General features: G+C 39.7%; 1 long non-coding RNA gene across 3 annotated transcripts in view; it reads right to left on the bottom strand.

The window, feature by feature from the left end:
- Positions 1–25,023, bottom strand: part of LOC140252981 (uncharacterized) — a 116,779-nt gene that overhangs the window by 61,318 nt on the left and 30,438 nt on the right. For all 3 annotated transcript variants that reach the window (XR_011903754.1, XR_011903752.1, XR_011903753.1), the window contains exon 2: positions 12,289–12,433. This is a non-coding gene — a long non-coding RNA (uncharacterized lncRNA). The remainder of the gene's footprint in view (positions 1–12,288; positions 12,434–25,023) is intronic.

Raw genomic sequence — 25,023 nt, 5'->3', positions numbered from 1 at the left:
TTGGATTTTCTTCCTGTACTAAGAATGGAGACACACACACACATATATATATATACACACACAGAGACACATACTCAGAGTTCACAACAGCCTGCCTTATGCATAAGTAGCAACTCCATGGTGCTGTGAATGGAAAAGAACAGGTGTTTTCTGCTTTCTGAAAGATATCAACATTCAGTAAGCCAAGTTTTGGGTTCTTTAGTGCAACTGCCATTGATTAAATGGGGATAATACAGAAATTGTCATCTTTAGGGTATTAAAACAGTTCTTAGATAGTTAAAGATCATAACCCATCACATTGCACTTGAAGCTGATGAAACATCTGTTTACAAGTCTAGTCCTAGATGCTGTTGCATTTGCCACTTCTAGATATTGCATTCAAGACAACAGGTAACAAAATAAAATCTTTCAAATCTGAGTTTCTTCCTTTGGTCTCCTTGAGAAATGAAACAGAGCAGTATCAGCATGAATTGGTGGAGATGCACGCAACAGAAGCTGAAAGTAATCATGAAGCAAAGTGAGAGAGCTTCAGGAGGAAGATGAGAGATTTGATCTGGGCTTGGGGTTTGACATTAGCCTATCTTATCAGGACCAGAAAATACTACTTTTTGTTTGCCCTTGCAGTATTTAAGAAAAAGCTTTATGGACGTTCTTTGTAAACAAGAAAAATGTTTATTTGAAGTGACAGAACCACATGTGCTTTGGAGCACAGCTACTGGTCCCTTCTTGACAACTGTGGCTCAGTCCCAAACAGGTGGCTTCCATACCAAGCAGAAGAGGAATTCTGCTTCTGTCTCAGAGAAGTACCTAATGAATTAGCAGCAGTTGCTCCAGGGTATGATAGATGTGCAACAAAAATGAGGAGAAAGGAGCTTCAGTGGGAAGAAAAATGGAAAGGTAACTTTAGATGTAAATATTATGATGGTGTACATAAATGTTCACTGGTAGAATGGATTCAGGCATCTTCCATCAGGCCAGAACTTGGACTGCAGGCAACTTGATTTAAAGTCAAGACAATGTCCCCATACATGAGATTAGAAATAGGATACACTAGACATGAAATAAAGCAAGCACTCTATTATCTCTCAAATCAAGAGGCTTCTGGGTAGCTACAAATTGGCCATCAGCCGAGGAGATACTAATTCAGCTTTTGGAAAGAAAAATAAATGTGAATGAAAGATCTGTGGGCTCAAGGCTAGAAGATTTAGTAGACAACAGGCAAGGAACTATAAGACAGAAACAATGAAGAAGACACAGATAAAATGAACTATGCTTTATAAGCAGCCAGGGAACAAATGGCAGAGCCAGCTAAGAAAAGATATTGCTAGCAACCTGTTGCCTTAAGTTCATTAATTGTAGCATTGTTTGCTGGAAATAGTTAATTAGTAACAGGAACATTCTGATCTCAGACAGACTCCTCGTAGTTGTGAAGGACCAGATTTCAGCAGTCATATCTGTACATGTGTCTGTCAGTATAGACTCATTAGAGACAGGTATACAGAACTGATTATGCCAAAGAAATTTCTCCAAGAAGAACAGCTACAATGGGCTCAACATGATATTACTGTGGCAGGGAAAAATGCCATCTTACCCTACAAGCAGTGAGGAAACATGGGTTTCTGAAGTACTTGTTGTCTGAAAAGGGCACAAATTAGCAGTATCATGCTGGCTAGAATTCAACAGATGTAAGAACAAGATACAGGATCTACTTAGAAAGTTCATATCAAAAGAAATGTCAAAGCAAATTGACTAAAAGAAAAGGCTAGAATTGAAAAATTCAAATCAGAACCGTTTTTAAAACACAGTTGCTTTTCCATAAAGGATGAGGTCTGAAGACTAGGACTGTATTTTAGCTGTACCTGCTGGAGCCTCTGGAAGGAACCTGTGATTGAGCTGCTAAGAACAGCATTGTATTTGCTAACAGTTGAAATGGATAATTGCTGCAGTGTACCATATCCCAGGGTGATGCTCTTCATTCCTTCTCCTTTTTATGGATGTATCAAGCCCTTGTGATTTACTAATTGATAAAGATTCTAAATAATAAAATGTATATGCCTACAGATTGTTTTCATCTAGCCCCCAAATGAGTTTCTCAGCAAAATCACATTCTCAACAGGCAGTATTTTGACAAAATAAATAAAGAGAAAGAAAAAAAACACATATACAGAGATGTACTACCCTAATGACTTTTGACCTACAAGTATAATTGTCCCAGGCCAAAGAGCTGAATTGCTTATTTCTGATACTCTCAGGAGATAGTCAATCACTTTTACTCGACTTTGTTGTCATTTGCACATTATGTTAAAGGAGTGGGAGTGTCCTATGAATCAGAGGCAGAAGAAACATTTTCCAACTAATACTTCCGTTTCCTTCTACCTTAGAAAGATAAGAAGTTCAAATGTAAAGGACCCTTCCTCTTCTTTCATCTAAAGTTTATTAAGTGACAATCATGTCAAGGTTTCTTCTCATGGTTTAGCTGCCTTGTCTTGCATATGCAACATAACACAATAAAAAGGATTTCTGTTCATCTATCTTAGAGATTACATTTAGATCGAGACTACTTAAGTACAGTAACCAAGAGTTAGAGAATCCTTCTTGCTTTCCTATTAAGAAGTTTGTACATTTTCATGTATATCCCCCCAAAACTCAGACTTTCCTTCATTTAAGCACAATAAATTTCCTAATGATGGGAGAAAAACAACTGCCAGATACACAATGACTGTACAGCTGTGCACCAAGAGGATTCCACATGCTACCACCCCATTAACTTTAGTCTCTGGAAAGAAGGAAGAAACTCAGTCTCAGTATGCACTCCACTCCACTCTGCCCTGACTTTCCTTGGTGAACATCACCACTTTCTCTGGGGAAAACCCCAGCTCCTGAAAATAACAGGAAATCCACTTGGCTTTCCCTAACCACACGGCTCAGCATAGTAATGGAAAGGAGCAAGTCACCAGTTCAAGTCAAAAATCTGCTCACCTGTTCAACACAAATCATTGTAGTCCATATGACTAATGTTTACATAATGTAAACATGCGGGAATTGCTCACTTGTTTTGCCAGCAAACTCCAAACTGCTCTTAAAGTAACATAGAGGGCACAACTAGCAATCCAACTGGCTGTCCAAGAACTGCCTGTGTTAATTTAAAGAGGTAGTCAGGAATTAACAGGTATACTCTTCCTTTGCTTCTTGCACAGATATGTGCAGCACTTATTTCTGCAGCTTCTCAGAGAATCGTGCTTGTACCTAGCAATATGCTTGTCAACATACTTGTAAAAAAACAATTAAAAACATTGTATAAGAATATGGCCTATACATTTTTAAATAGTTCAGTGAGTTCAAGCAGCTTTCTACAAAAGACCTAAAATAAACATCTCCTTAGTCTTTCTGAACAGTCTACTCTCAGTTTGCATAGTTATGAGCAATGACGGGAAAAAGAAAGAATAACGTGCAAGTAAATTTTGCCTGAGCCTTGCTATCTCACAATCACAGGATGCTTACCATGCTCCTGTGAGAGATCACATCTGCCAGTACTCACCCAGCCACAGGGTGCTCACTGCTGTGCAGTGCCAACCACAGCAGCGACCTGCAGTGCACAGCCAGGGGGGCAGAACAGAGGGCAGCTCACTGACTCTTGTTGAGTGGGTCTCACTCAAATTTTCAGACCCTCAGTGAAAACAGAGGGATAGAGGCTCAGAAGCTTAGTGCAAGATTTAATGTCAGCACTTCTAATCACCCCATCATTTGCACAGCAATCTCCACTCTAGCAACTTGATACCTACCCTTCCAATAGAAAAATATGCAGGTTAAAAGCATTAGTGATAACTGTATTCAGCTGGCAACTTCTAGATACTTAATACAGTACATAACAATTCCTGATAAAGAACAAAAAGCAACAGACAAGTACTGCACGCCTGCATCATCCACACTAACTAGTTTTTAGCTTACAGCATGAAGATCTCTGGGATTCCTCAAAATGCTTGCAAGAGCAACATGGCAACTGCAAGAAGCAATCCCACTGTCAGCATCGCTCTACAGGAGCCCAAGCATTCACTAGAAAGATTTTTTTTAGAGGTCCACTTCAACACATAATAAACGTGTTAAGTACTAAATAAACATTTTAGCTGGACTAATGAATTGGCATCAATATGTGGATACTGTTACTGGATTTGCCATAGAAGTCTTCAATGTCACCAAATAAAACTCCTCAGAACATTCTATTGATTTTGAGGTGGATAACAGGTATTTACAAGGTATCTATTCTATTTGGCTTTTCTTATTTCCTTAAAAAATGACCTAACTTAGGAAAAAAAATCTCACTGAAAATTCTTTTTCAGGACAAGAGCACCTTTTTCCTCCTGCTCTGCAGAAACTTTGTATGAATAAGTATCTATTGGCAGGGGAAAATAACACATGGATACAGAATCAAAGAGAGTTGTTTAGAGAGCAGTGAGCTGGTGGAAAATCCTTTGGTCAGAGCAGATACAATATTGCTCAGAAGCATACAGGACGATTTCACTACAATTATTTTTTTAACATGCATCTAAAGACAATTGTTGTGAGACAAAGGAGTGATAATAACTTCTCTTTATTCATCAGTAACGAGAAGATTTAGGGCTATATTCAGTATTGGTTCTTTGCATGGCAGAACATAGGGAAACAGGAGGGAGTTACAACAAGGTCTGTGATTCTGCTGAAGGGACAAGCAAGCATATTCCAACCCATGCAGCATGGAATGGATACACTATGGAGCACCTGAAAACAGACATAACTGCTGGAAGGAAAGGAAATGCAAAAATGGGTTTTTAATAGCTCTGGATGAGAGATAACTCCCAACAACAAGGTCACTGTACCCACTGGTGTCCAAATCAGCAGCACACAGGAGCGTCAGGACTAGACCTAAGTACAACTCGTCACCTTCTAATGAACAGGAGGAAACACAACAGGAAAGTACTGGATACGCTCTGTGGATCTTAAGCAGCCAATGAACCACAGCTGAATAGAAGGGAGCATCTAAACAGGGACTTAGTTCAAGGTCTGCACCCTGCTCTTGCAAACCTAGTGAGCAGCAAAAACACAGGCTTCAGCAAGATAAAGCAGCAAGACCACTAAAACAGGCCTGAAATATTAACATTAGGACCTAGGGCCCCTACCCTTGCCCTTCAAACAAGTAACAAACAAAGAAACAAACTGTATAAAGAAATTTCAGAAATTAGTTTCAATCACACACTTCTTGCCCACAACTAGTGAAACAGTGAACTGGGGCCCTTTGGAAGCTGAACAGGGGCCTTTTGAGCTTCTTCGGGTTTGTGAAGGGGAGGGTGGTGGGTTTCATATTATCTCACAGTTCGAACTCGTTAATGAAAGAAATAAATTAACCAAGCTCATTTTTCAGGGAATTCTTGTGTAAACTGGAAATTTTCCAGTCTGTGAGCCCTGCACTGTGCTAACCCATAAATCACAGCAAGCAGGTTGTCTGTATAGTGATAGCAGCACGTTTGGAGATGGAGGTGGGGGGAGAAACCAGCATATGTTCATGGAGGGAAAAAAAAAACAAAACAAAAGCAAAACAGAAAAGAATATCTCCTTGCCCATCACTGGAACAAAATAAAAGTCTTGGCCTCAGGCACTGGAACATACGCTGCCTTCAAAAAGCCCCCCAAACCAGGGGAAGGCACCTGAAACAGGTCAGCTTTTAATTGAATACAATATTAATTACAGCGTGCACCATTAACGATTTGTGGGATTTGACTAATTAATGTAATAGTTTTTGAGTCACGCTCATTAAATATGAAAATTACACCGGTGAAAGGTATTGGTTTCATTATCAATCTTGTATGGACAGGAATGGGAGTGGGGAGTGAAAGTGGAGGGGAAAGATTCCTACCCCAAGTTACTGTGTTCCTAGCTGTCTCCTCTTGGAATTGGTTCAGGTGGCAAAAGGAAGAACTAAAGAGGAAAGAGGCAAAGAGAAAAACAAGCACTGCCTAGTGGTGAGAGCTGGTGGTTGCAAGTCAGGATCCAAAAGCTATTAATCTCTTAGCAAATTTCACTTTTGCTTACTGGACAAAGCTGGCTGGTCTGCATGTAGCTTCAACTAGTCGTCTTAATTTCCCATCATCATGCTTAGTTTCCTTCATCCCCTTAGAACAAGTATAAAACAGAAACTGATGTCACGTGGGGCACTTCATTCACTGACCCATATAAAGCACATGGTGGTTCCTTAGTGGAAAACTACAGGGAAAGTAATTATCACTGCCACAAGTCAGCTCCAGAGCATGATTATGCACTATTGGTATGTTGAGTTGTTCTGTCATACGACACATCCAGAGATTCTACACCTCTCATACCTATCCAGTAATCCAGAGCAGTGGTAGCACTGATGTACTCTGGAGGGAACTGCCATCACATCTATGCAGGATCTCTGGGGAAAAAAGAAGTGCTGGCTAAAGATATTTTGGTTACACTTCTGCACACACTTCAGGGACCAAACACTGATGTTCTTTCCAGAAGTGTGCAATAGAGCCATTATCTAACAGGACACCACATCACAAATTTTTGTTCAGATTTTTACAGTTGCTTCAGACTGCTATGGTTCCCATGGATTCTGTCAGTGACAAAATAGAGGACAAGGATTGCAAGTTTCAATAGTCAAAAGCAGAGGTGAAGACACTCTCCTATAGGAAGCATGCCAAGGAACCATGCTCACCTCCACTGGCAGTTTCACCACGATGGACAGCTAAACTCCATCACAACACTCTCTTCTTCCTTCTCCTCAAAAGGAGAGGAGAAAATATCGTAACAGGGAGATCACTCACCAGCTACCATCATGGGCACAACAGACTCAGTTAGAGAGGTTATTATAATTTATTGCCCATTACTAACAGACCAGAGCAGTGAGAACTAAAAGCAAACTAAAAACATCTCCCCCCAAACCCATGCACTCTCTTTTGTCTCCCGTCACAGAGCAGTGCAGAAGTTTAGGGGTGCAGTCAATCCTTATACTTCAGGCAGGAATAACCACATTTAGACTACTGTGTCCAGTTCTGGGCTCCCCAGTTCAAAAAGGACAGGGATTTCCTAGAAGGAGTTCAGCAGAGGGCCATTAAGATAATAAAGGGCCTCGAGCAACTCCAGTATTAGAAAAGGCTGAATAATCTGGGTCTGTTCAGCCTGGGGAAAAGAAGACTGAGAGAGGATCTGATCAATGTTTATAAATACGTAAAGGGAGGAGGGAGACACGTGGATGATGCCAGGCTCTTCTTGGTGGTGTACAGTGACTACAGTACAAGGAGCAATGGCCTAAAATGTGAATGTAAGAACTTCTGAACAAACATGTGGAAGAATATCTTTACAGTAGGGGTGAAGGAGCACTGCAATAGGTTGCCCAGAGTGGTTGTGGAGACATTTTCTATGGGCATATGAAATTCCACATCTGCATTGCCTACTCATGCAACCTGTTGTAGAGAACCTGCTTTGGCAGGGGGGTTGGACTGGATGATCTCTTGAGGTGCCTTCTACCTCCTGCAATTCTGTGGAAAGGAAAGCCTTTGCAGCTATAAAAATACCCACGGTTCAGCCACCTAATCAATATAGCTCACAATGTTTTGTATCTCCTGAAATTTTACTAATTTGAGCTAATTTGAATTTAGCACCCTATACTGTTGAGATATGCTGTCACTGCCTGTTGATCTATTTCTACTTCATATTAAATGCTCCTTTAGCTCAAATGAACATGACATTAGATACTTTCAATTTCAGTTACTAGAGAACAAAGTAAGAACACAGAAGGTACAACTGAGTTAACTTTAAAGCAAGCAATCATGGCTGCCTATACTGAAACTGCAGAAACTATGTAAATAGCAGTCAGAAAAATGCAACAACAGTGAGCTTCAGATCACTTATGTACCATCAGGAAGTGACTCACTAAAGAACAGGAAAGGCTTTCTGTTTTGTTACATGTTTATTGTGGTGTTTATTTGTTATTTGTTTTTATAGGCATCTGCCAACAAATATATTTAGGAGATAACACCTAATTGCTGCAATACCATATCTACTTTAAGTGTTCCAATTGCACAGACTTTATCATGATACCATGATAAGGTGGCATTTAGGCACTAAGCAAAGTTATAAGTCCCTCCTCTCTTCCCAGTATCAGACATTAACAGATAAATGCAGGTTGCCTTACATTCCTCCTTAAAACCTGGTCCTGTGCTACTTTAGATTAAACGAGGACAAGAACTGGTGAATGTAATAGATAAAGGAGGTATAGTAAAGCTATAGTAATAAAGAGTTTTTTCTTACTGAGAGCACTTTCAGATTTTAAATAAGCACCAAAGCTCTGCTTTTGTAAGCTTTGCATGGACAATTTAATTTTTTGAAATGAAATTTGAGTTACTCTTTTATCATAGAATCATAGAATTAATCATTAAGACTTGCAGGTTTTTTCCTCACAAATCATTGTTTACATGCCTGAAGATTTTGGAATAGTTTCAGAAGAAGGCATTACTGCCCCATAGAAAACTGTAATACAGAGACCACTATTGAGTTCTCAGTAACAGAACCAGGAATACAAACCCACAGCTGTGACATCAAAGTACATCATCCTAACAAAGGGATAAAAATCATTTCCTACTGTTGAACGATGCTCCACAAACAGAAACACATCTAAATTATTGTTCTAGAGACTTAAAGTGCCAGCATCTGTGACAAAATACTTGAAAGCAATGTGCTGATAGACACAGCAGGACTTGCAGTGCATATATGTACCCAGCTCAACTTCCTATTTGCTTAGGCAAGCTGTTTGTTGAAGTTTCAATACAGAAGGGTTGTATTGATCACATCACGCATATATGATTTATGAACTTTTGTAAGGAACTGTCTGTCCTAGTGAGACCAAGCATCAGTGAGCAGAGTACTGCATTCTAAGCCAGATCTCTGGCAAGAAGCCTTCTCACTGCACAAATGCTCAATGTAGAATGAAATGTAAGAAAAGAAAGCAAGCCAAAGCCCATGGATCTGCAGACAGAATAGCTTGTTGTCCCATAGAAGCCAGACAAAGCATTGTTTGCCTTTTAGATGTTAGCAGCACAAGAAGAATGAGTTCATTTGTATCCAATAGCTTCTTCTGCTGATGAGGAAACCAAAAGTAACAGCCATCCCTGAGGCTAATGAATTAGAAAAAATTAATAAAAATAGATGCTTTTTTTTTTTTTTTTTAGTGTTTTCAATTATGAAACTCATGTTTAACTCTCTCCCTAATAGTAACTCAGTCTCTGAGCAGCTAATTAAGACAGCATTTCTTTCCAAGTTGAAAGTCCTTGCACAGGATTGACTGGCAGCACTCGCTAAACTTATCAATCAGCAGGAGTTTGAATTCTCAAAGATTTGGGACATACGTTTTCTACCAAGTGGAAAAGACATATCTGGGGCAAGACTACAAGAATTAAAGGATAGCTTGCTTCACCAGGTACCAGGCAACACTTCAGAAAACAGAAAGATGAGCAAAAAGGCAGCTTACAACAGAGTATATTCTCACTTCTGGCAGTAGCTGTGTGTTAGGCCTTGCTCATTTTGAGCTTTCATTCAAATCAGCTCTGTATTCTATAGACACAAAAGACTCTAGGTGGAACATTTTCATACAGGAAAAACTGGGTAAGAGGACATTTAACTCTATGGTACAGCTTGTTGCATATCCCATATTTTTTCTTCTACAAAACATCTACAGATTATGATACAATCATTATTGTTTCATACCAAAATGGGACACATGCTCAACAGACAGAACTGATCTGAACCGCAGCACTCTTGCTGCTTGCACTTTGCTTTGTTAGTCACTCCTACTAGACATTCAATGTCTCCAGTTCCAACTAGCTTCAGACAACATGTCAGCACAGATACCTGCAGATACAGCAATAGTTTGTAGAGGGTACTTAGCTTACCACATCTACCATCTACACAGCTCCTATACATTTGTTCAGCCTACTTTTAAATGTACGTCAAGCAAAAGCAAGACATTGCTTGTCTCACTTTTCCACCTTTGGTCCAAGAATTTTCTTCAGCTACAGTTTCTCCCTCAAGACTTAGCAAAGGGATAAATGCTGTTGGGAACCTAAAGCATTTAGCTTGTTTGCAAATTTGCAGCGTACTTTATCATCTTTCCAGCCAGTGATCAGTTCTGAAGGTTTTCACTTGGACACAGTCAGATTCCCAGTGTAGAAAAGAAAGTTCTGTGTCTAGACAAAGAGACGCCATTCACAGTAATTCGGGAAACTAGTAAAACAAGCCACTCTTTTGGTCAGAAAGAGGTCTAAGGAACAGACATTTCCCCTGCTTAATTAACAGGAGTACTGTCACAGTAACATCTAATGCTTCCAGTCAGGAGTGCTCTGATTAGATTCAGCAATCCTGGTCTTGTACACTACTAAAATACTGAGGGATAACACCACAGAGCAATACTTTTCTCCTGATGAAATATCCAGGAATACTCCTCTAATTTGGCCACCCATTTACTTACTTACACATGCCACCCTCAAAACTGCAGATTCTACTCACTTTTGAGAAGCAACATGAGGTTTTCTGGATCGTGCGCTGCGATCCAAAGACATGTAGATCATTAACACAAGTGAGCACCCAGCCACACCATTAATCACTGGCTGGCTCAACACCTGCATTCTGCAGACAGCCCTCACCAAAGAAAGTTTGCAGCTGGTCCAGCTCTGGCTGAGCTTCCTCATACCTCCAACTATCTCCACCCTCCATTTGTCAATTGTAAGTGATAATTTCTATTCAATCTGATACATATTATAAGAATATAAACAAATGCCTCTGGCTGTATCACAGCTGCAATCACTTCACTTTATAGCCATCATTTATTACAGGCAGACAGGTGGCCATTCGGTGGAATGCCGAAGAGGCTATCATCTGGACAATCACCAGGAAACACATTCACATTTACATTTTCTGCAAGCAGACAGGGGAAAGAAGCACGTGGTTTCTGGAAAAACTTCACTATGCTCCGAAATTTCTTCCTTTCCCAACCATGCAAATAACAGGAATACATCTGAATACAGCCTGCCTAACTCATCAGTGAACACCAGATTGCAAATTTAAATTCATTTAAAATTTTTGAAAACAGTAGGACTGTAGTGAATCTTCCCTCATTGCTTCCTTTCACGTCTCACAACTTTGATACGGGACACTTGCTTTTTCTAAATACTGACTGTTTGACTTCAGTAGCAGGTGTTCCTAAACACGTAAGTTCTGGGCTTTAAATTTAATGGTTAGCCCAACATACAAGACTGTCTTACAGGAAGCATGGCCATATTAATGACAAAAGGACACACTAAATCCATCCAGGAGGATTCAGTTTAGAAAGATGCAATGATCTGGGATCGAAGAGTTGCTTACAAGAGATAAAGGCCCAGTTGATGCTACTTTTACTATGGTAGCTTGCTAAGGCTGTCACACTTTGAAGAACTGGAGTCCAAAGGCTAATCTGTAGGTTTTGGCTCCGTCAATTGGTCAATAAGTGAGATGATAACTACCCAGACAGTATTAAATGAAAGATAGGACATCTTTTGCAGAGATTCCAGCTCTGAAGGCAGCCAGCAGAGGTTCTGTAGGAGGAGAGTTGCATGTGGAGGCAGGAGGTACACTAAGACTGTGCTGCCTGTTGTATAAAGTAGCATAGCAGGGACACATGGATGGGGATCCTCCCAAACTATACTCCCCTGGTTAAAAGTGCAGGGGAAGCCTTAGACAATAGAAGCATGTGCAACAAGGCTGCTACACTGACTTTTTAATCAAGTACAGATCCACACTTTCTTAGTCTCAGTGTGAATTTGTATTTTGCTGGAAGTAAACAGGGCTGAGGCCAGTGACAACAGGGAATACCCAACAGTAATTAACCTAACAATTGAAAGCAACCTTAACATAATTAACCCAAACTTGACACTGAATAGGAATGAGTGCTGGCAATTGATAAACAGTGAGTAGAATTACCAGGCTGCAGGCTCTACTTATATCTCTGCCCCTCTCTAGGTAGCAAGTGTTAGAAACCACCCATTGCAACTAAGAACACCATTTTGCAGCTTGATTTCCATTCCAAAGGTTTTATGACTGACACTTTCCAGATTTAGTGTTTCCTTACTCTGATATTTCAAAACACAATAAGAATTCATGTCTCATGACAATTACTTTTTTTTTACATACTGAAAACTGGAAGTTCTTCCCATTCTTCCCCCAAATCAGTCACATTTTACATCATTAAAATACTGTGGAACATACCTGCTTCCTGCGGAAAATTAATATTTTTCATCTGAAAAGAGCTGCCATGGTGCTTTGCAGGAGTGGCCTGTGTCCTCATCAAGGCTTCTCTGCTGGGCCTGGCAAGATTCATCACAGATGCTTAAATTCACCAAAAGACTCCGGCCTATTGAGAAAAACAGGGAGAGGAGAATTCAAAATCTCCAAGAATCTAACAAATCTACACAGCAATTAATTTGAATTTCATTTTGCATGGAAAACTGAACCTACTCCTCACACTTACAGAATCCAACTATTTTTCCTCAGTTGAAACAGCCTGTTTCTCAATTATCTTAGCTAGCTACCTGGTTTTGAAACACTTCTATTTCAGCAGCCACCTGTGATAGACCAGGTGAAACTGAATACAGTACTCCAAGGCTATCATTTTTATGTAGTCTACAGTTTATCTATATTTCATTCTGTTCTTAAAGACTGGCAGTAACGCTGTGCAGTTAGGTAAAAACTCTCATTGAAACACCAAAAGAAAAGTTAGTCTTTCTGCATTTCTGGTTGAAAAAATGAGACCTAAACATTTTAAAGCACAAACTAAAAAGACAGAGAAGCAGAACTCCAAGACGGGTGGTTGTTGCTTTCTTTTGTATTTTTTCTTAGTTGGAAGAAAAATGTTCACAGTGATGGAAAAAAATTGGAGGCACAACATCCAGATCTGTAAAACTTAGGGGCTTTAAATCCATAAAGCAAAACTGGGAAAAGCTTCTGCTCTTCCTATAACAAGTAATTTCCTCTTTATGTAGTCCTAGCACTGAAGGTCAAAAGCAGTTAACATCAGATTACAGGTTCATCTGCAAGTCCACAACTACACACTTACTTCCAACCATCTTTTCCCATAAAGGAGCTAATGAACATATACACAAAGACCTTCACCTCACTTTCATATACCTAAATACAAAACGTTTCACTTTAAACAGGCTGCCAGGATTACACAGAAGTTAATTAAAATAATCTCTCATTTTTTACTGTTTAAAACTTAAGACTTGGTAAAAGAGCAGTAAGACAAGACTTTTTATTACTCTTAGATGGTGCTAAGAGGGCCTATAAATACATCTCTTCTTCCTGTGATCCCATTCATCTTGCTGCCTTCCCTACTCCTCTTTGCCAACAATCAGATCCCAGTAAACAACCTCAAGTGAAATTTGCAACTGTCAGATAAACATTAAAAATGCTTCTCTTGTCCTTTCCCATTGATAGTCCCATTAATATTGTAATAGAAGAAAAAGTTATGAAAATGAATGCATGCTGGTTTTGGAAGTGAATGATGCAGACAGCAGCTGTGAAATATATTCACTTGAATATGCATAGACAAAAAGATTCAGTGCACCCAGAAGTGTGTATTTACTTACACAGTGTTTTAACATACAAGATTCCTTCCTAACCTTACACTACTGTACATGGTGAAGTAACTCCACTGACTTTTGTCTGGCATAAATTCAACACAGGAAATATCAGAATTAAACCACAGTGGCTTTTTTCTTTCTTTCTTTTCAGAAAGAGAGAGAAATATTAATTCTACACAATTTTTCCTCTTGTTCCTCTCCCCCTTTTAATAGTCAGAGGCTAAAATTACCATATAATTTTGCCTATATAGTACTTGCAGGCAATATATAAATCTCTAGTTGTTTGTCTACTATTAATTTAAAAAACTTGTACCACAAACTTAAGTGGAGAAATATGGAACGGGTTGGGGGTAGGGGGAGTGGGGGGGAAACCATAAACAGTAAAATCAGATGAAGAACATGAAATGGATCTTTCAAACTCATGGTTCTCTACCGCTCAGGTTAACTATGATTTTCCAGGGAAACCATTACCTAGCTGACTTATGCTTACATTATGCAAAGGTAAAGCACACAGAGTTGTTAATTTTATAGAGCGATATAATATCTTAGAAGCAGATCATGAACATCCTAAAGTTACTAACAATCACAGAGTACGGCATATTTTTTGCTGCTAATAAACATAACTGCAAAAGCAAAATTGATTTCTGATGTTCTCATCAAAGTCATAAGGAGGTCAGTCAGACTTACTAGATTTCAACTGCTCTAGCATCTCTTAAACTGAAATTTGTTTCATTCATTCATTCTGATAAACTGATCATGGAAAAACTCCACTGTAGACTTCTGCTATTTTAATCACAGATTACCAAAAAGTAGCCATCTTCCAAAATTCATATTAAAATTACATCTGAGTGGCAGTCAAGTTAGGTAAGACACTAGTTGGATGAAATGAAAACTCACATATAAGCATAGCAACCTTTAGCTTAAGGCAGCTGAAAGCAAGGAATTGTACTGAAGTCAAGAAATCTGGATAGTTAAGAGAGACATACAAGACAAGCACGGTTGCATCAAGGGCAGGTCATTCCTGACCAACAAAGTGACCTCCTATAATGGTGTAATTGTATCAGTGGACGAGGTAAGAACCACTGTTAACATCGGTTTGGACTTCAGTGAGGCCTTTGACATTGTCCTGCCCAACATTCACATCTCCAGATTAGAAAGATACAGATTTATTTTTTTATTTTTATTTTTTGGTGGGGGTTGTTTGATAGATGAGGAACACGTTGTGAGACTGTAGCCAGAGGGTGCTGGTCAACAGCTCCATGTCCAGATGTAGATCAGTGACAAGTGGTATCCCTCAGGGGTCAGTACTGGAACAAACATTCTTTAATATCTTTACCAGTGACATTGTCAGTGGGATCAAGTGCACCCTTAGCGAGTTTGCAGGTGACACCAAACCGCATGGTAAGGTCAACACGCACAAGGGATGGGATGCCATCCAGAGAGATCTAAACAGGCTTGAGCAGTGGGCTCAGGTGAAACAAGGTTCGACAAATCCAAGTGCAAAGTCTTGTACCTGGGTCACAGCAATCCTCACTATCAATATAAACTAGGGGACAAAAGGATGGAGCACAGCACTACTGAAAAAGACATGGGAGTACTGGTAGATAGGAAGCTGGACATAAGCCAGCAATGTGCTCTCACAGGACAGAAAGCCAACCATATCCTGGACTGTATCAAAAGAAGTGTGAACAGCAGGACAAAGGAGGTAATCTCCCTTGTCCTGCTAATCCCTCTCCTCTGTACTGGTGAGACCTCTCCTTGAGTACTGCAGATGAGGAGTCATCAGTACAGGAGAGACACCAACCTGTTGGAGTGCATTCAGAGGAGGGCCACAAAAATAATCCAAAGGACCGAACACCTCCCCTCTGAGGACAGGCTGACATAGCTGGGGCTGTTCAATCTGGAGAAGAGAAGGGGAAACCTGAGAGCGGCCTTTCAGGATCTGAAGTGGGGCTATAAGAAATAAGGGGACAGTCTTCAGCAGGGTCTGTTGTGACAGAACAAGGGAAAACAGTTTGAAATTAAAATGGGGGGAAGATCTAGACTGGATATAAAAGACTGTAATTTATAGCCAAATAATCTTAGGGCTGATAATACACTATAGTTTAAGCTAGACCATGATCTTACAAACTTACCGGCTACCTTTCACAAGTCAGCTATGGATACTGTATTTCATCAGCAACATTTACTGCAACCATATATACAAATACAAGTTGCCTCACAATTATTTTTCTACAGTTTGTTCACAAAACAACTTTGTTGTTTGAATTTCTTTTTGATTTTGATTCAAAATAGTTTATATAAACTCTTTTACATTTGTTAAAATCAGGTTTGAACGCCTGTTTTTCCTTCTGTATGGTTATCTCACTTTATTTTGTATACAGGGATGTTACCATTAGCACTAAACCCTTTCTTTCTAGTAAGAAGAAAAACTAGCTGCTTACTCTGAGGTCTTGCACACCTACCTGACAACTCACTATCAACCAGCTTCAGCTACAAAATATTCTTCTACTCAAATATTCATTCACACAGGACAGTTGAAACACCAAGGAGCAGAGGATAAAAAAGCTTTCCATTGACTTGCCCTTTTCCTGTCATTTGCATGAGGGCAATGGAGTTATAAAGAGTTCCCTTCCTCAAATGGCGTTTTATGCTTATATAGTACTGATACAAGTAAGTAAAAAGAGACAAATAAGGAGTAGTTGCTAATAGGCATGCCCAGGAGTGATTATCATGAGACCCTGTCATGGAGGAACCTCCATGAGCAAAGGATTCACCATGCTTTGTTGAGATGGAAATGCAGCCCACAGCACCAACACAAGGTTCAACCTGAATCTAACACAGTTTGCAGTTCAGTTTATTTGAGCCTCAGGGAAACAAGTATGATAGAGCAGAGACAGAGCATAGGGCAGAGCTGGAATCCTTCTTTCACTTATCAAAGCATCATCAGAAAGCAAACATCAAGGAAAATAAGCACTATGATGATCCATGTATTAACTTCCTGCCCTCCAAGGTCAGCATTTCTTAAACCATCCAGGACATTAGTTTCTCTGCACAGTCTCCAGCCATTTAGAAATGGATGGCAAAGGAAGCTAAATCTCTAATGGGATGAAGTGTCAAAGAGAGCTTTTTATTTAAAGAAGTAGAGAAAAGAAAAGAAAATGGATATTTTACCTTTTATCTCAGAGTTAGTTAATATTCACACTTAACTGCTGAACTGGCTAAATTCTTTTCTTTTCTTAAGGACCTTTATAAATTTCATCATTAATAAAATCAGACATTCAATTAGCAGGGAATTTCTGATTGCTAACTGAGATTTCCCCCCCAATAGTTTCTCTTTCTTTTTCTCCTCTTACCCTCCTTTTATTTTCTGCTCCTACCCCTGTGTCCCCCCTCCCCTGAAAAACCAGGGGAAAGTGAAAACTGACTCCATTAACCTCTGTCATTACCTAAATCCATCTCTTAATTAATACGAGTTAATATGATTAATCAAAATAATGAGACAAACCTATTAAATTAGGGTGTTTAAATTACAAATGGAAGTGGTACAGGCAAAGGGGTTGATAACGAATAGCTGCAGTCAGTGATGGGGTTAGCTCTTGAAATGATATGTGACAGTCAACAGTGAGAATCGAGAATGAGAGAAGATAATCAAGATCCATGTGAGAGAAAAAAAAATAAAATCTTTGTGCACAAGGAATGATGTTGCTCAAATACTTGGTAGTACTTCCAAGGATCAGGTGTGTTAAGATCATATTTTAAGCCCTATCATGGTAGGATATAACATAGCTAACAATGAGATCATCAGATCTTTCAGCTTGCAGTTAGCTTCCAGAGGGTTGGATGATACAGATTTTACCTACCTAGAGGCCCCCACTAGCAACCTGCTGGGAGCTCAGCCATTTGCTAGTGCTACCAACACCACCCCAAGGAGGTAAGACTGAGAAGATCACACAGTTTCTACACTGGAAGCACACAGCCTGAGCAAAATTCTGCAGTTGCAACACTCCATCTCTGATACTGACTTTGTGATCTCAGGCCAGCTCTATGAACTCCTATCTTGCTTGGTTTAGATACACCACTCCTAAAATTTCATCTTTTCTCTAAACTGGAAACCTGAGATCTGATAAGCTCTGGCACTGTGTTCCTGTAAGCGTTGAAGGTAAATTATACCAACAACAACCTTTTATAAGGAGCTCATCAAAGGTCAGAGGTTCCCATTGGATTTTCATTGTTCAATTACCTGCTTGAACTACAGTCCCAAAATCTGCTTAACGCCCTTGTTAGAGACCACCAATTAAAAGTATAAATAATGTTTCATAGGTCACTGTAACAACAAAAGTGATAATCATTCTGGAGGTGAAGTGTCACGTCTTCCCTTTGGAGAAATCCATTAACAGCTTATATTTCAGTCAAAATTATCAGCACGGGAAATAAATGTAGCACAGGACTGATGGAGGTAGAAAACTGTCAAAATAGTCAGACATCAAACAGGGGGTGATGGTATTAACATGTTTTTTGGGAACAAGGAGCCCTTGAAACTAACATTAAGTGGGGAGGAAACAACCACATTGAACAGACCAAATCCATCTTTTGTATCTATAGTGTCATCCAAAACCCAGGAAAAAAACTCTCTAACTCCAGCATGGTGGTAGAAAACAGCATTCCTGTATTCCTCACTAAGCACACCTGGTGACTTGACAAGCAAGCACAACCTCTCAGAGTTCAGGTTATACATTTATACACTTAAGACATACATATGCCGTACTTGAGCATACATATTCACTCCAATTTCTCATAGATATGTGCTGATGTCCCTTTGGGCATGCTCAGTGGTATCTAGGGTGGTCGAATGCCCACCTACTTCTTGCCCTTTTTCATCATCAGCTTCATCTTGTGCCCTCGCACATTTTGAGGCAAAAAATGAAAGTATTCTACTGGGACTCCAGTACTTCTCACAAGGCAAAATCTTTGAGGCAGAAGATAGAGGTATCCCATTACGCCCCCAGTGCAAAATAATTAATCAATGTTCAAGAGGTATTTGGACAACTCTTGGTTGGCCCTGAACTGTTCAGGTAGTTGGACATAAAGATCTGTGAAGGTGCCTTCCAACTGAATTCTGCTCTACTCTGTACAATCTAAAGTAGGAGTCAGGAAATAGGCTTACTCTTCCTGGTATGCTCACAAATTTTCCAGAATTCTGCACAGCTGCTTTGCAAAATCTGCACCATATCACTGACTGACCACTTCTTTGGAAGTTGTAAAGAGCAACCAGGAGAAAGAGAAGCTGCATACAGCTGCCAGTCCAAACATCTTGTCTACATTCTGGAATTCCAGCTATATTGCCTCTGTTTCCTCAACCAGAAATAGAGGAGTGTACAGTGGAAACATTCATGACAAACCATTATGTGAATGGTGAAAAAGTCACAGAATGGTCTATATCACCTGTAGATGTTCTAGCTTTGCAAGACCCATCAGGAGTACAAAGCAGGTGCTCAGGAACCTCAGCAAAACCCTGCAATACCCCCAGGGGTGCTTCTCAGGGAAAAGGATATATTTTTTAAGTCACGCTTTCTCCCTTGGAGTTATTATTTCTTTGAATTCAAGAGTACTCTTTGCATCCATGCCTTTAGACTCTTGAGGTATACATCACAGCAGAAGTTTCTAATTACCTAGTGATCTGATTAAGCCCTGTTGTTTTTTTTGCTTGTTTGTTTGTTTTGTTTTTTGTTTTTTAAACCAACACAGCTGTCAAGGGGACCAGTCAATGCCATCTGTATCTCTGATCCAGATGTCCATTGGCAATAGACTAGGTCAAAATCACTCCAAAGGCCAGCTATTTGAGAATGCTTTCCAGTCAGCACTGGAGCTGGAAGAAAATTAGTAATGTAGAAATGGTCTTGTATTTACATCAAGCAACACCAAGCATCTGAAAAGAATGAACCCTTCCAGTTACAAACAAGCACCACAATAACCCCAGAAAGCGGAAGTTGGTGAATCTAGTTGGATATCTTTTGGATATCTTTGGATATCTAGTTGGATATCTTTTGATAGCACTAATTAGCAGCTCGGGTTCAAACGAACAGAGATGGGTACTAACCATGTATCTGAAACAAACAGCTTTAGAAGCTGCTCCAAAACAACAGCACTGAAAACAGAAAAAGCAGAGCAAACATAATGGCAGTACTTGCTTCCATGCAGTCCAAAACTCAAAGTTCATGTCTATACACAAAAGCACCACACATCAATCAGCATTCTCCCTCCACTCAGAAAGGAAACAGCCAAAAGAAGGGTGTGTGGCCTTTTGTAAGAACATGTTAGCATTCAAGAGAGAATAATGCAAACCTTCCAATTCCCTCCACAACCCTAAGCAAGCTACCCACATTTTCCACACACTGCAGCTAAAGTATGGAAGACACCTGCAAGAATTCAGAACAGAAGCACAACTTAAGCAGCTGTCACAAGCCTACCCATGCTTGGCAACTAGCTAATTATCTCCCTAACATCTCCTTCTTTGCCTTCTTGTCAGCACCTTATCCATATAATCACTCATGGATTTTTTTCCCCTCCCTCCTTGGCATAACCAGCTTTGTTGGGAAAAAACTCCTTTTGTTGAAATGGAAATGTTTTGTAGCACCACCCTGTACTGGCAAAACTTTTGCTAGAAAAGGCTTCCTAATTTGCAGCAGGCAATACAGAAGCCTAGGAGACCTACATGGATGTTAGAGATTTAGGTTGAAGTTTCCAGTCTATCTTTTTAGACCAAAGACTTAAACTTGGCTCTCCCCCAGCAATGCTGAATGTCTTGATTGGTGTTATTTCTTCTGGGAACAGTCTCTCCTGTTGGAACTCTCTCACTCTGTGAATTAATAAGTGCACTTCTGGCAAAGAGTCAGTCCTACATCTGCTACAGCACTAGTCTGTGGAAGATCCCAGATAAATTCCTTCCCTATAAATATTTGCAGTATCCCACAGAATTCTGGCTACCCTACAAGCCAGAGATACTTCTTTCCCTCTGACAAGGCTTCCCAGAGTCCTGGTTTAATCACATATGGAACAAAAAAAGATACGAATCACAAAATAATTCAGCAGATTTCAGAAAATAAACATATCCAAGAATAAGTATTCATTCGGAGAGACCCTAATAGACTTTGATTTTTGCCACAGACACATTATTTTCATAGCCAAACTTAAAGTTGCTCTAGTCAGGTACTGGTCTAAACTGAGCTTATAGAAGTCTCTTTGAGGCCACCCTTCCTGCATGCTCTAGGTTCATTAGCAAGCAGCAAGAAAGAGCTGCCATTTCTTCCAGCCAAATTAAGATGAAAGAGGAGGGCCAATGGAAGTAGAAAGATTTGGTAAAGGCTTAAAGCATTAATGCTATTAAATCAGTTGGGGGGCCATTACAGTAGAATGAAGGCAGGGGTAAAGGGCACAAAGTGGTTGCAAGGATCACTGACCCCAGTGATAACCACTGTGGGAATACAGGGTTACTGCCAGGAAAGTAGCACTAGTAAATACAATAGGATCAACTATGGCCTTGGCAATGTGAATGCAAATTCACTGAAAGAACAGAACAGAGAAAGGGACATAAATACATGTCTGTAATATGAAGGACAGGATGGTGCTGAGGTTCTTTGATGAGGGCCACACATAAGCTTATGAATCTGGTTGTTCAAACAGTTGCTTTGGTTGCAAAAGGGTCACCTTAGTCACCTGAAATCTTCTAATAGAATACAGTACTGTAAAGACCTCCCCCCAGCCTTGACATACAGTTCTTCCTCCTTCATACATCTCACATCTTCATGTGCTTGTCTGTCTGTTTCCCATCTTTCTTGAGTTTCATCCAAATCCTCTGAGTATTCTCAGTCTTCCCTCTCCATTGAATCTGCAAATCCATGGAAGCAAAGACAGCAGACATCTTTCCTACTTGGATTTACTGAGATTTCCTTAGCACTGCTTTCATTTCCCTCATCACTTCATATTGATTTCTACCAAGTAGCCTGCAGGGAAAAACAGAAATAGCATATGTGCATTCTGTGTGGAAGATGGGGGATCTAGAGCAATGTAGACCAAGCAAATTAGCATTAGAGAATCATAGAATCACCAAGGCTGGAAAAGACCTCAAGATGGTCCACAGTCCAACCACCTACCATCAATATTTCCCCTCAATACACCTAAACATTTCTTGAACACCTTCATGGATGGTGACTCATGACTGAATCATTCCCCTGGACAGCCTGTTCCAGTGCCTGACTAATCCTCCAGAGAAGAAATTTTTCCTGATGTCCAATCCAGTATCTCTTCTGGTCTCTCTGCTGACTTACTGAGGGTGCACTCAATCCCCTTGTCTAGGTCATCAATAAAAATAGCATTCAGAACAGGCCCCTGTACTGACCCCTGGGGAATACCACCCACGACCAGATGAATTTAACTTCATTCACCACCACTCTCTGGTCACAGCCTTTCAGCCTATTCTTTACCCAGCAAAGAGCATACCTATCTAAGCCATGGACTGCCAGCTTCTCTAGAAAAATATTGTGGGTGACAGTGTCAAAAGTTTTGCTGATGTCCAGACAGACTATGTCAACAGCCTTTTCCTATTCCACCAGGCAGGTAACTCAGTCATAGAAGATTAGCTTGGTAAAGCAGGATCTGCCTTTCATGAACCCATACTGGCTGGGCCTGATCCCCAAATTGTCCTGCATGCGCCATCTGCTCTCACTCAAGATGATCTGCTCCATAACCTTTCCTGGCACAGAGTTCAGGCTGACGGGATCCTCCTTATGACCCTTCTTATAGATGGGAATTGCATTCTCAAGAACTCTTGGCATAAGCTGCAGGGCCAGAAAATGAGTTTTAAATACAATAGGTTAGATAGAGTTGGCAAGCTGACTGAAGAAGGCAAGCTGGAAATAAAGCCTTAGCTGTTAACAGAAGCCTTCTTCTCATGGCTAGAAGTCACAAGTAATATGCAACACAAGGCATCACTTAGCCACCCAACTTGTTCTTTTTGAATATCAGCACAGAGGGATGCTGCTGGGCTGTGTACAAGCTTAATAAGACTCAAGGACAAAGTCAATAGGAATCTCTTCAGCATGTTATTCACTTCATAGAGTTACATTCAAGGGCAAAAAGACCTTGTTCCTACCACAGAATTACACTTTGAGCACAACAGTAATGAGTTAAAATGAATCTTTCATTAAGTCACTGGATGGACACAACATCCTTACTAGTCTTTCCAATAATTAATCATTCTTACTACTGAAGAAAAGATGCCTTATTTTTAATATAAACTGCACTTGGAAGTTTTAATATAAACTGCTCTACCACCTAGGTGTTAGTTCCTATTACTTTGAAAGATCCTCTGATCATGGTGTTAAAAAAGTGTATGTGGTATTTCTTCTTCCAGAAGGTATGTCCACACTAAGAAAGTCACCTCTCAATGTTCTTGAAAAAACTGAAAATACCAAGTTCTACTTGCTCATTCCAAGTTATCATTCCAAACCATCTTGGTGCTTCAGCTCTGTTCTCTTCAGTTTTGCTACCTCCTTTTACGCTGTATGCTACTAGAAGTTAGAAGTACATTGATGCCATTTATGTAGGTTAAAAGTCACTCCATTTCCTGTCCTTGGGGTCAACTCTAAGGAATGCAATAGCCTATTTTTAGTGCACTGCTACAAAATGGAAGACTGAAAGATGCAATATTTCCACCCAACAGTACCACTTTGTATATGACTGCTAGAATTAGACATTCCTCATTATATTAATCACTTCATATGAAATTTTTCTAATTATTTATCATCCTATCAGCCTTGTAACACTGCAAAACATAAAACTCAGATGTGGTTTAGTTACTTCCCAATTGCCGATAAACCTGTTGAGTAATGTTGAACTTGTTATCAGTTCTTGCTGAATCCCCTGGGTACTCTCATTCAGTGATACTTCCCACAACAATCCCTTTGAGCTTTCTTAGGTAACTAGTTCTTAATCCATTTAACAGACACTGCAGTGACATTGTGTAATATTAATTTTTTAGCCAGACTATCATTCTGTACTAAGTCAAATGCTTTATGAAAGTACATTACATTTAGACAATAGCCTTTAACAATCCATTTGTTTGAGATTACATTCTTAAGATCAAGTTGTTTGACCAGCCCTAGCTTTCATAGAGTCATATTGACTGATGTTAATTATATTCCTTCTCTTTAGCAACTGACTTTCCTACCAAGTTTTTGATTGCTCTCATTACTTTTTTCTTCTGGCACACAAAAGCAGGATGCAGCCATGGCATCGTTGGAAACAGAAGAAGTATAGAAGAGATGTGCAGTGATGTAGCCACTCTCCAAGGCACCACCAAACAGTACTAATGGGAAATAACTCTCTTATCTGACTTCCATTCTAAATTCAAATTGAATCTTCACTACACGATCTCACAGCCCTTGTGATAGTAAAAAATACTCCAAATGAAAAAAAAAAAAAAAAAAAAAAAAAAAAAAAAAAAAAAAAGCTAGTGTGTCAGTGATTTGGAGATTTAGTAAAGCCTTTGACTCACTCATTTTAAAGTATTATCTCATTTTGAAGGTTGTTTAACATTCCCTTGTGATAACGAATGGTCTAGAAGGGCTTCTGAGTCCTCACATGATACAAAAGCATGCTGTCCTTCTCATATATAGAGTAAAAATTATTTTGTACATGTCAGGTTCTGCAAAGGTTGAACTGCACAGAACTGTGAGATTTTTGCCTAGCATTTACAGGCTTGGAAAACTCTTTCCACCATAGGTTAAATAAGTGATCTACAAACAGAGAACACTGCTCATAAGAGATTTAATCAATTTACATTAAAAATAAAATTAAAAAGTAAAGGAAATATTCACAATGCCAGAGAACCACTAAGGAATTTCAGCTTTGTAAAATCATTCAAGTGTTATGTCTGCAAACAGGAGCTGATGACCCAGTATGACCTTGCAACATCATGCAGCCCAATTCTATGCAATGGGGCTCTCATCAGTCAGTTCAGGACTTAACGTTTATAGGACACTGGGACATTTAAAACTACACCTAAGCACTTAGTAACGCTCTGAAAACATTACTACAGGACTACAGAATATTGGTGCTCTGCTCATGAGGCAGCCAAAGACTGCTGCCATATTCATCCCCTGAACACAAATCTGCACTCTCACTTCTCACCATATTCCTGGACCTCCTTATTGCAGGGGAGTTTCAAAACTACAAAAACTGGTGACATCAGATAGCACCTGTAGGAAGCCCTTCCCAGTTCTACAGCATTTAGGATTTTCCTCAGGAGGTAGAGAAATTCAAGATCTCTGTTTAAAAAGTAATACTCTGATGCAGTCAGATA

Source organism: Excalfactoria chinensis, chromosome 5 (genome assembly GCF_039878825.1).
Source record: "Excalfactoria chinensis isolate bCotChi1 chromosome 5, bCotChi1.hap2, whole genome shotgun sequence".
In the NCBI taxonomy this organism is placed as follows: domain Eukaryota; kingdom Metazoa; phylum Chordata; class Aves; order Galliformes; family Phasianidae; genus Excalfactoria; species Excalfactoria chinensis.
Note: the sequence above shows the minus strand (reverse complement) of the source record. Positions and strands in the feature narration are given on the sequence as shown.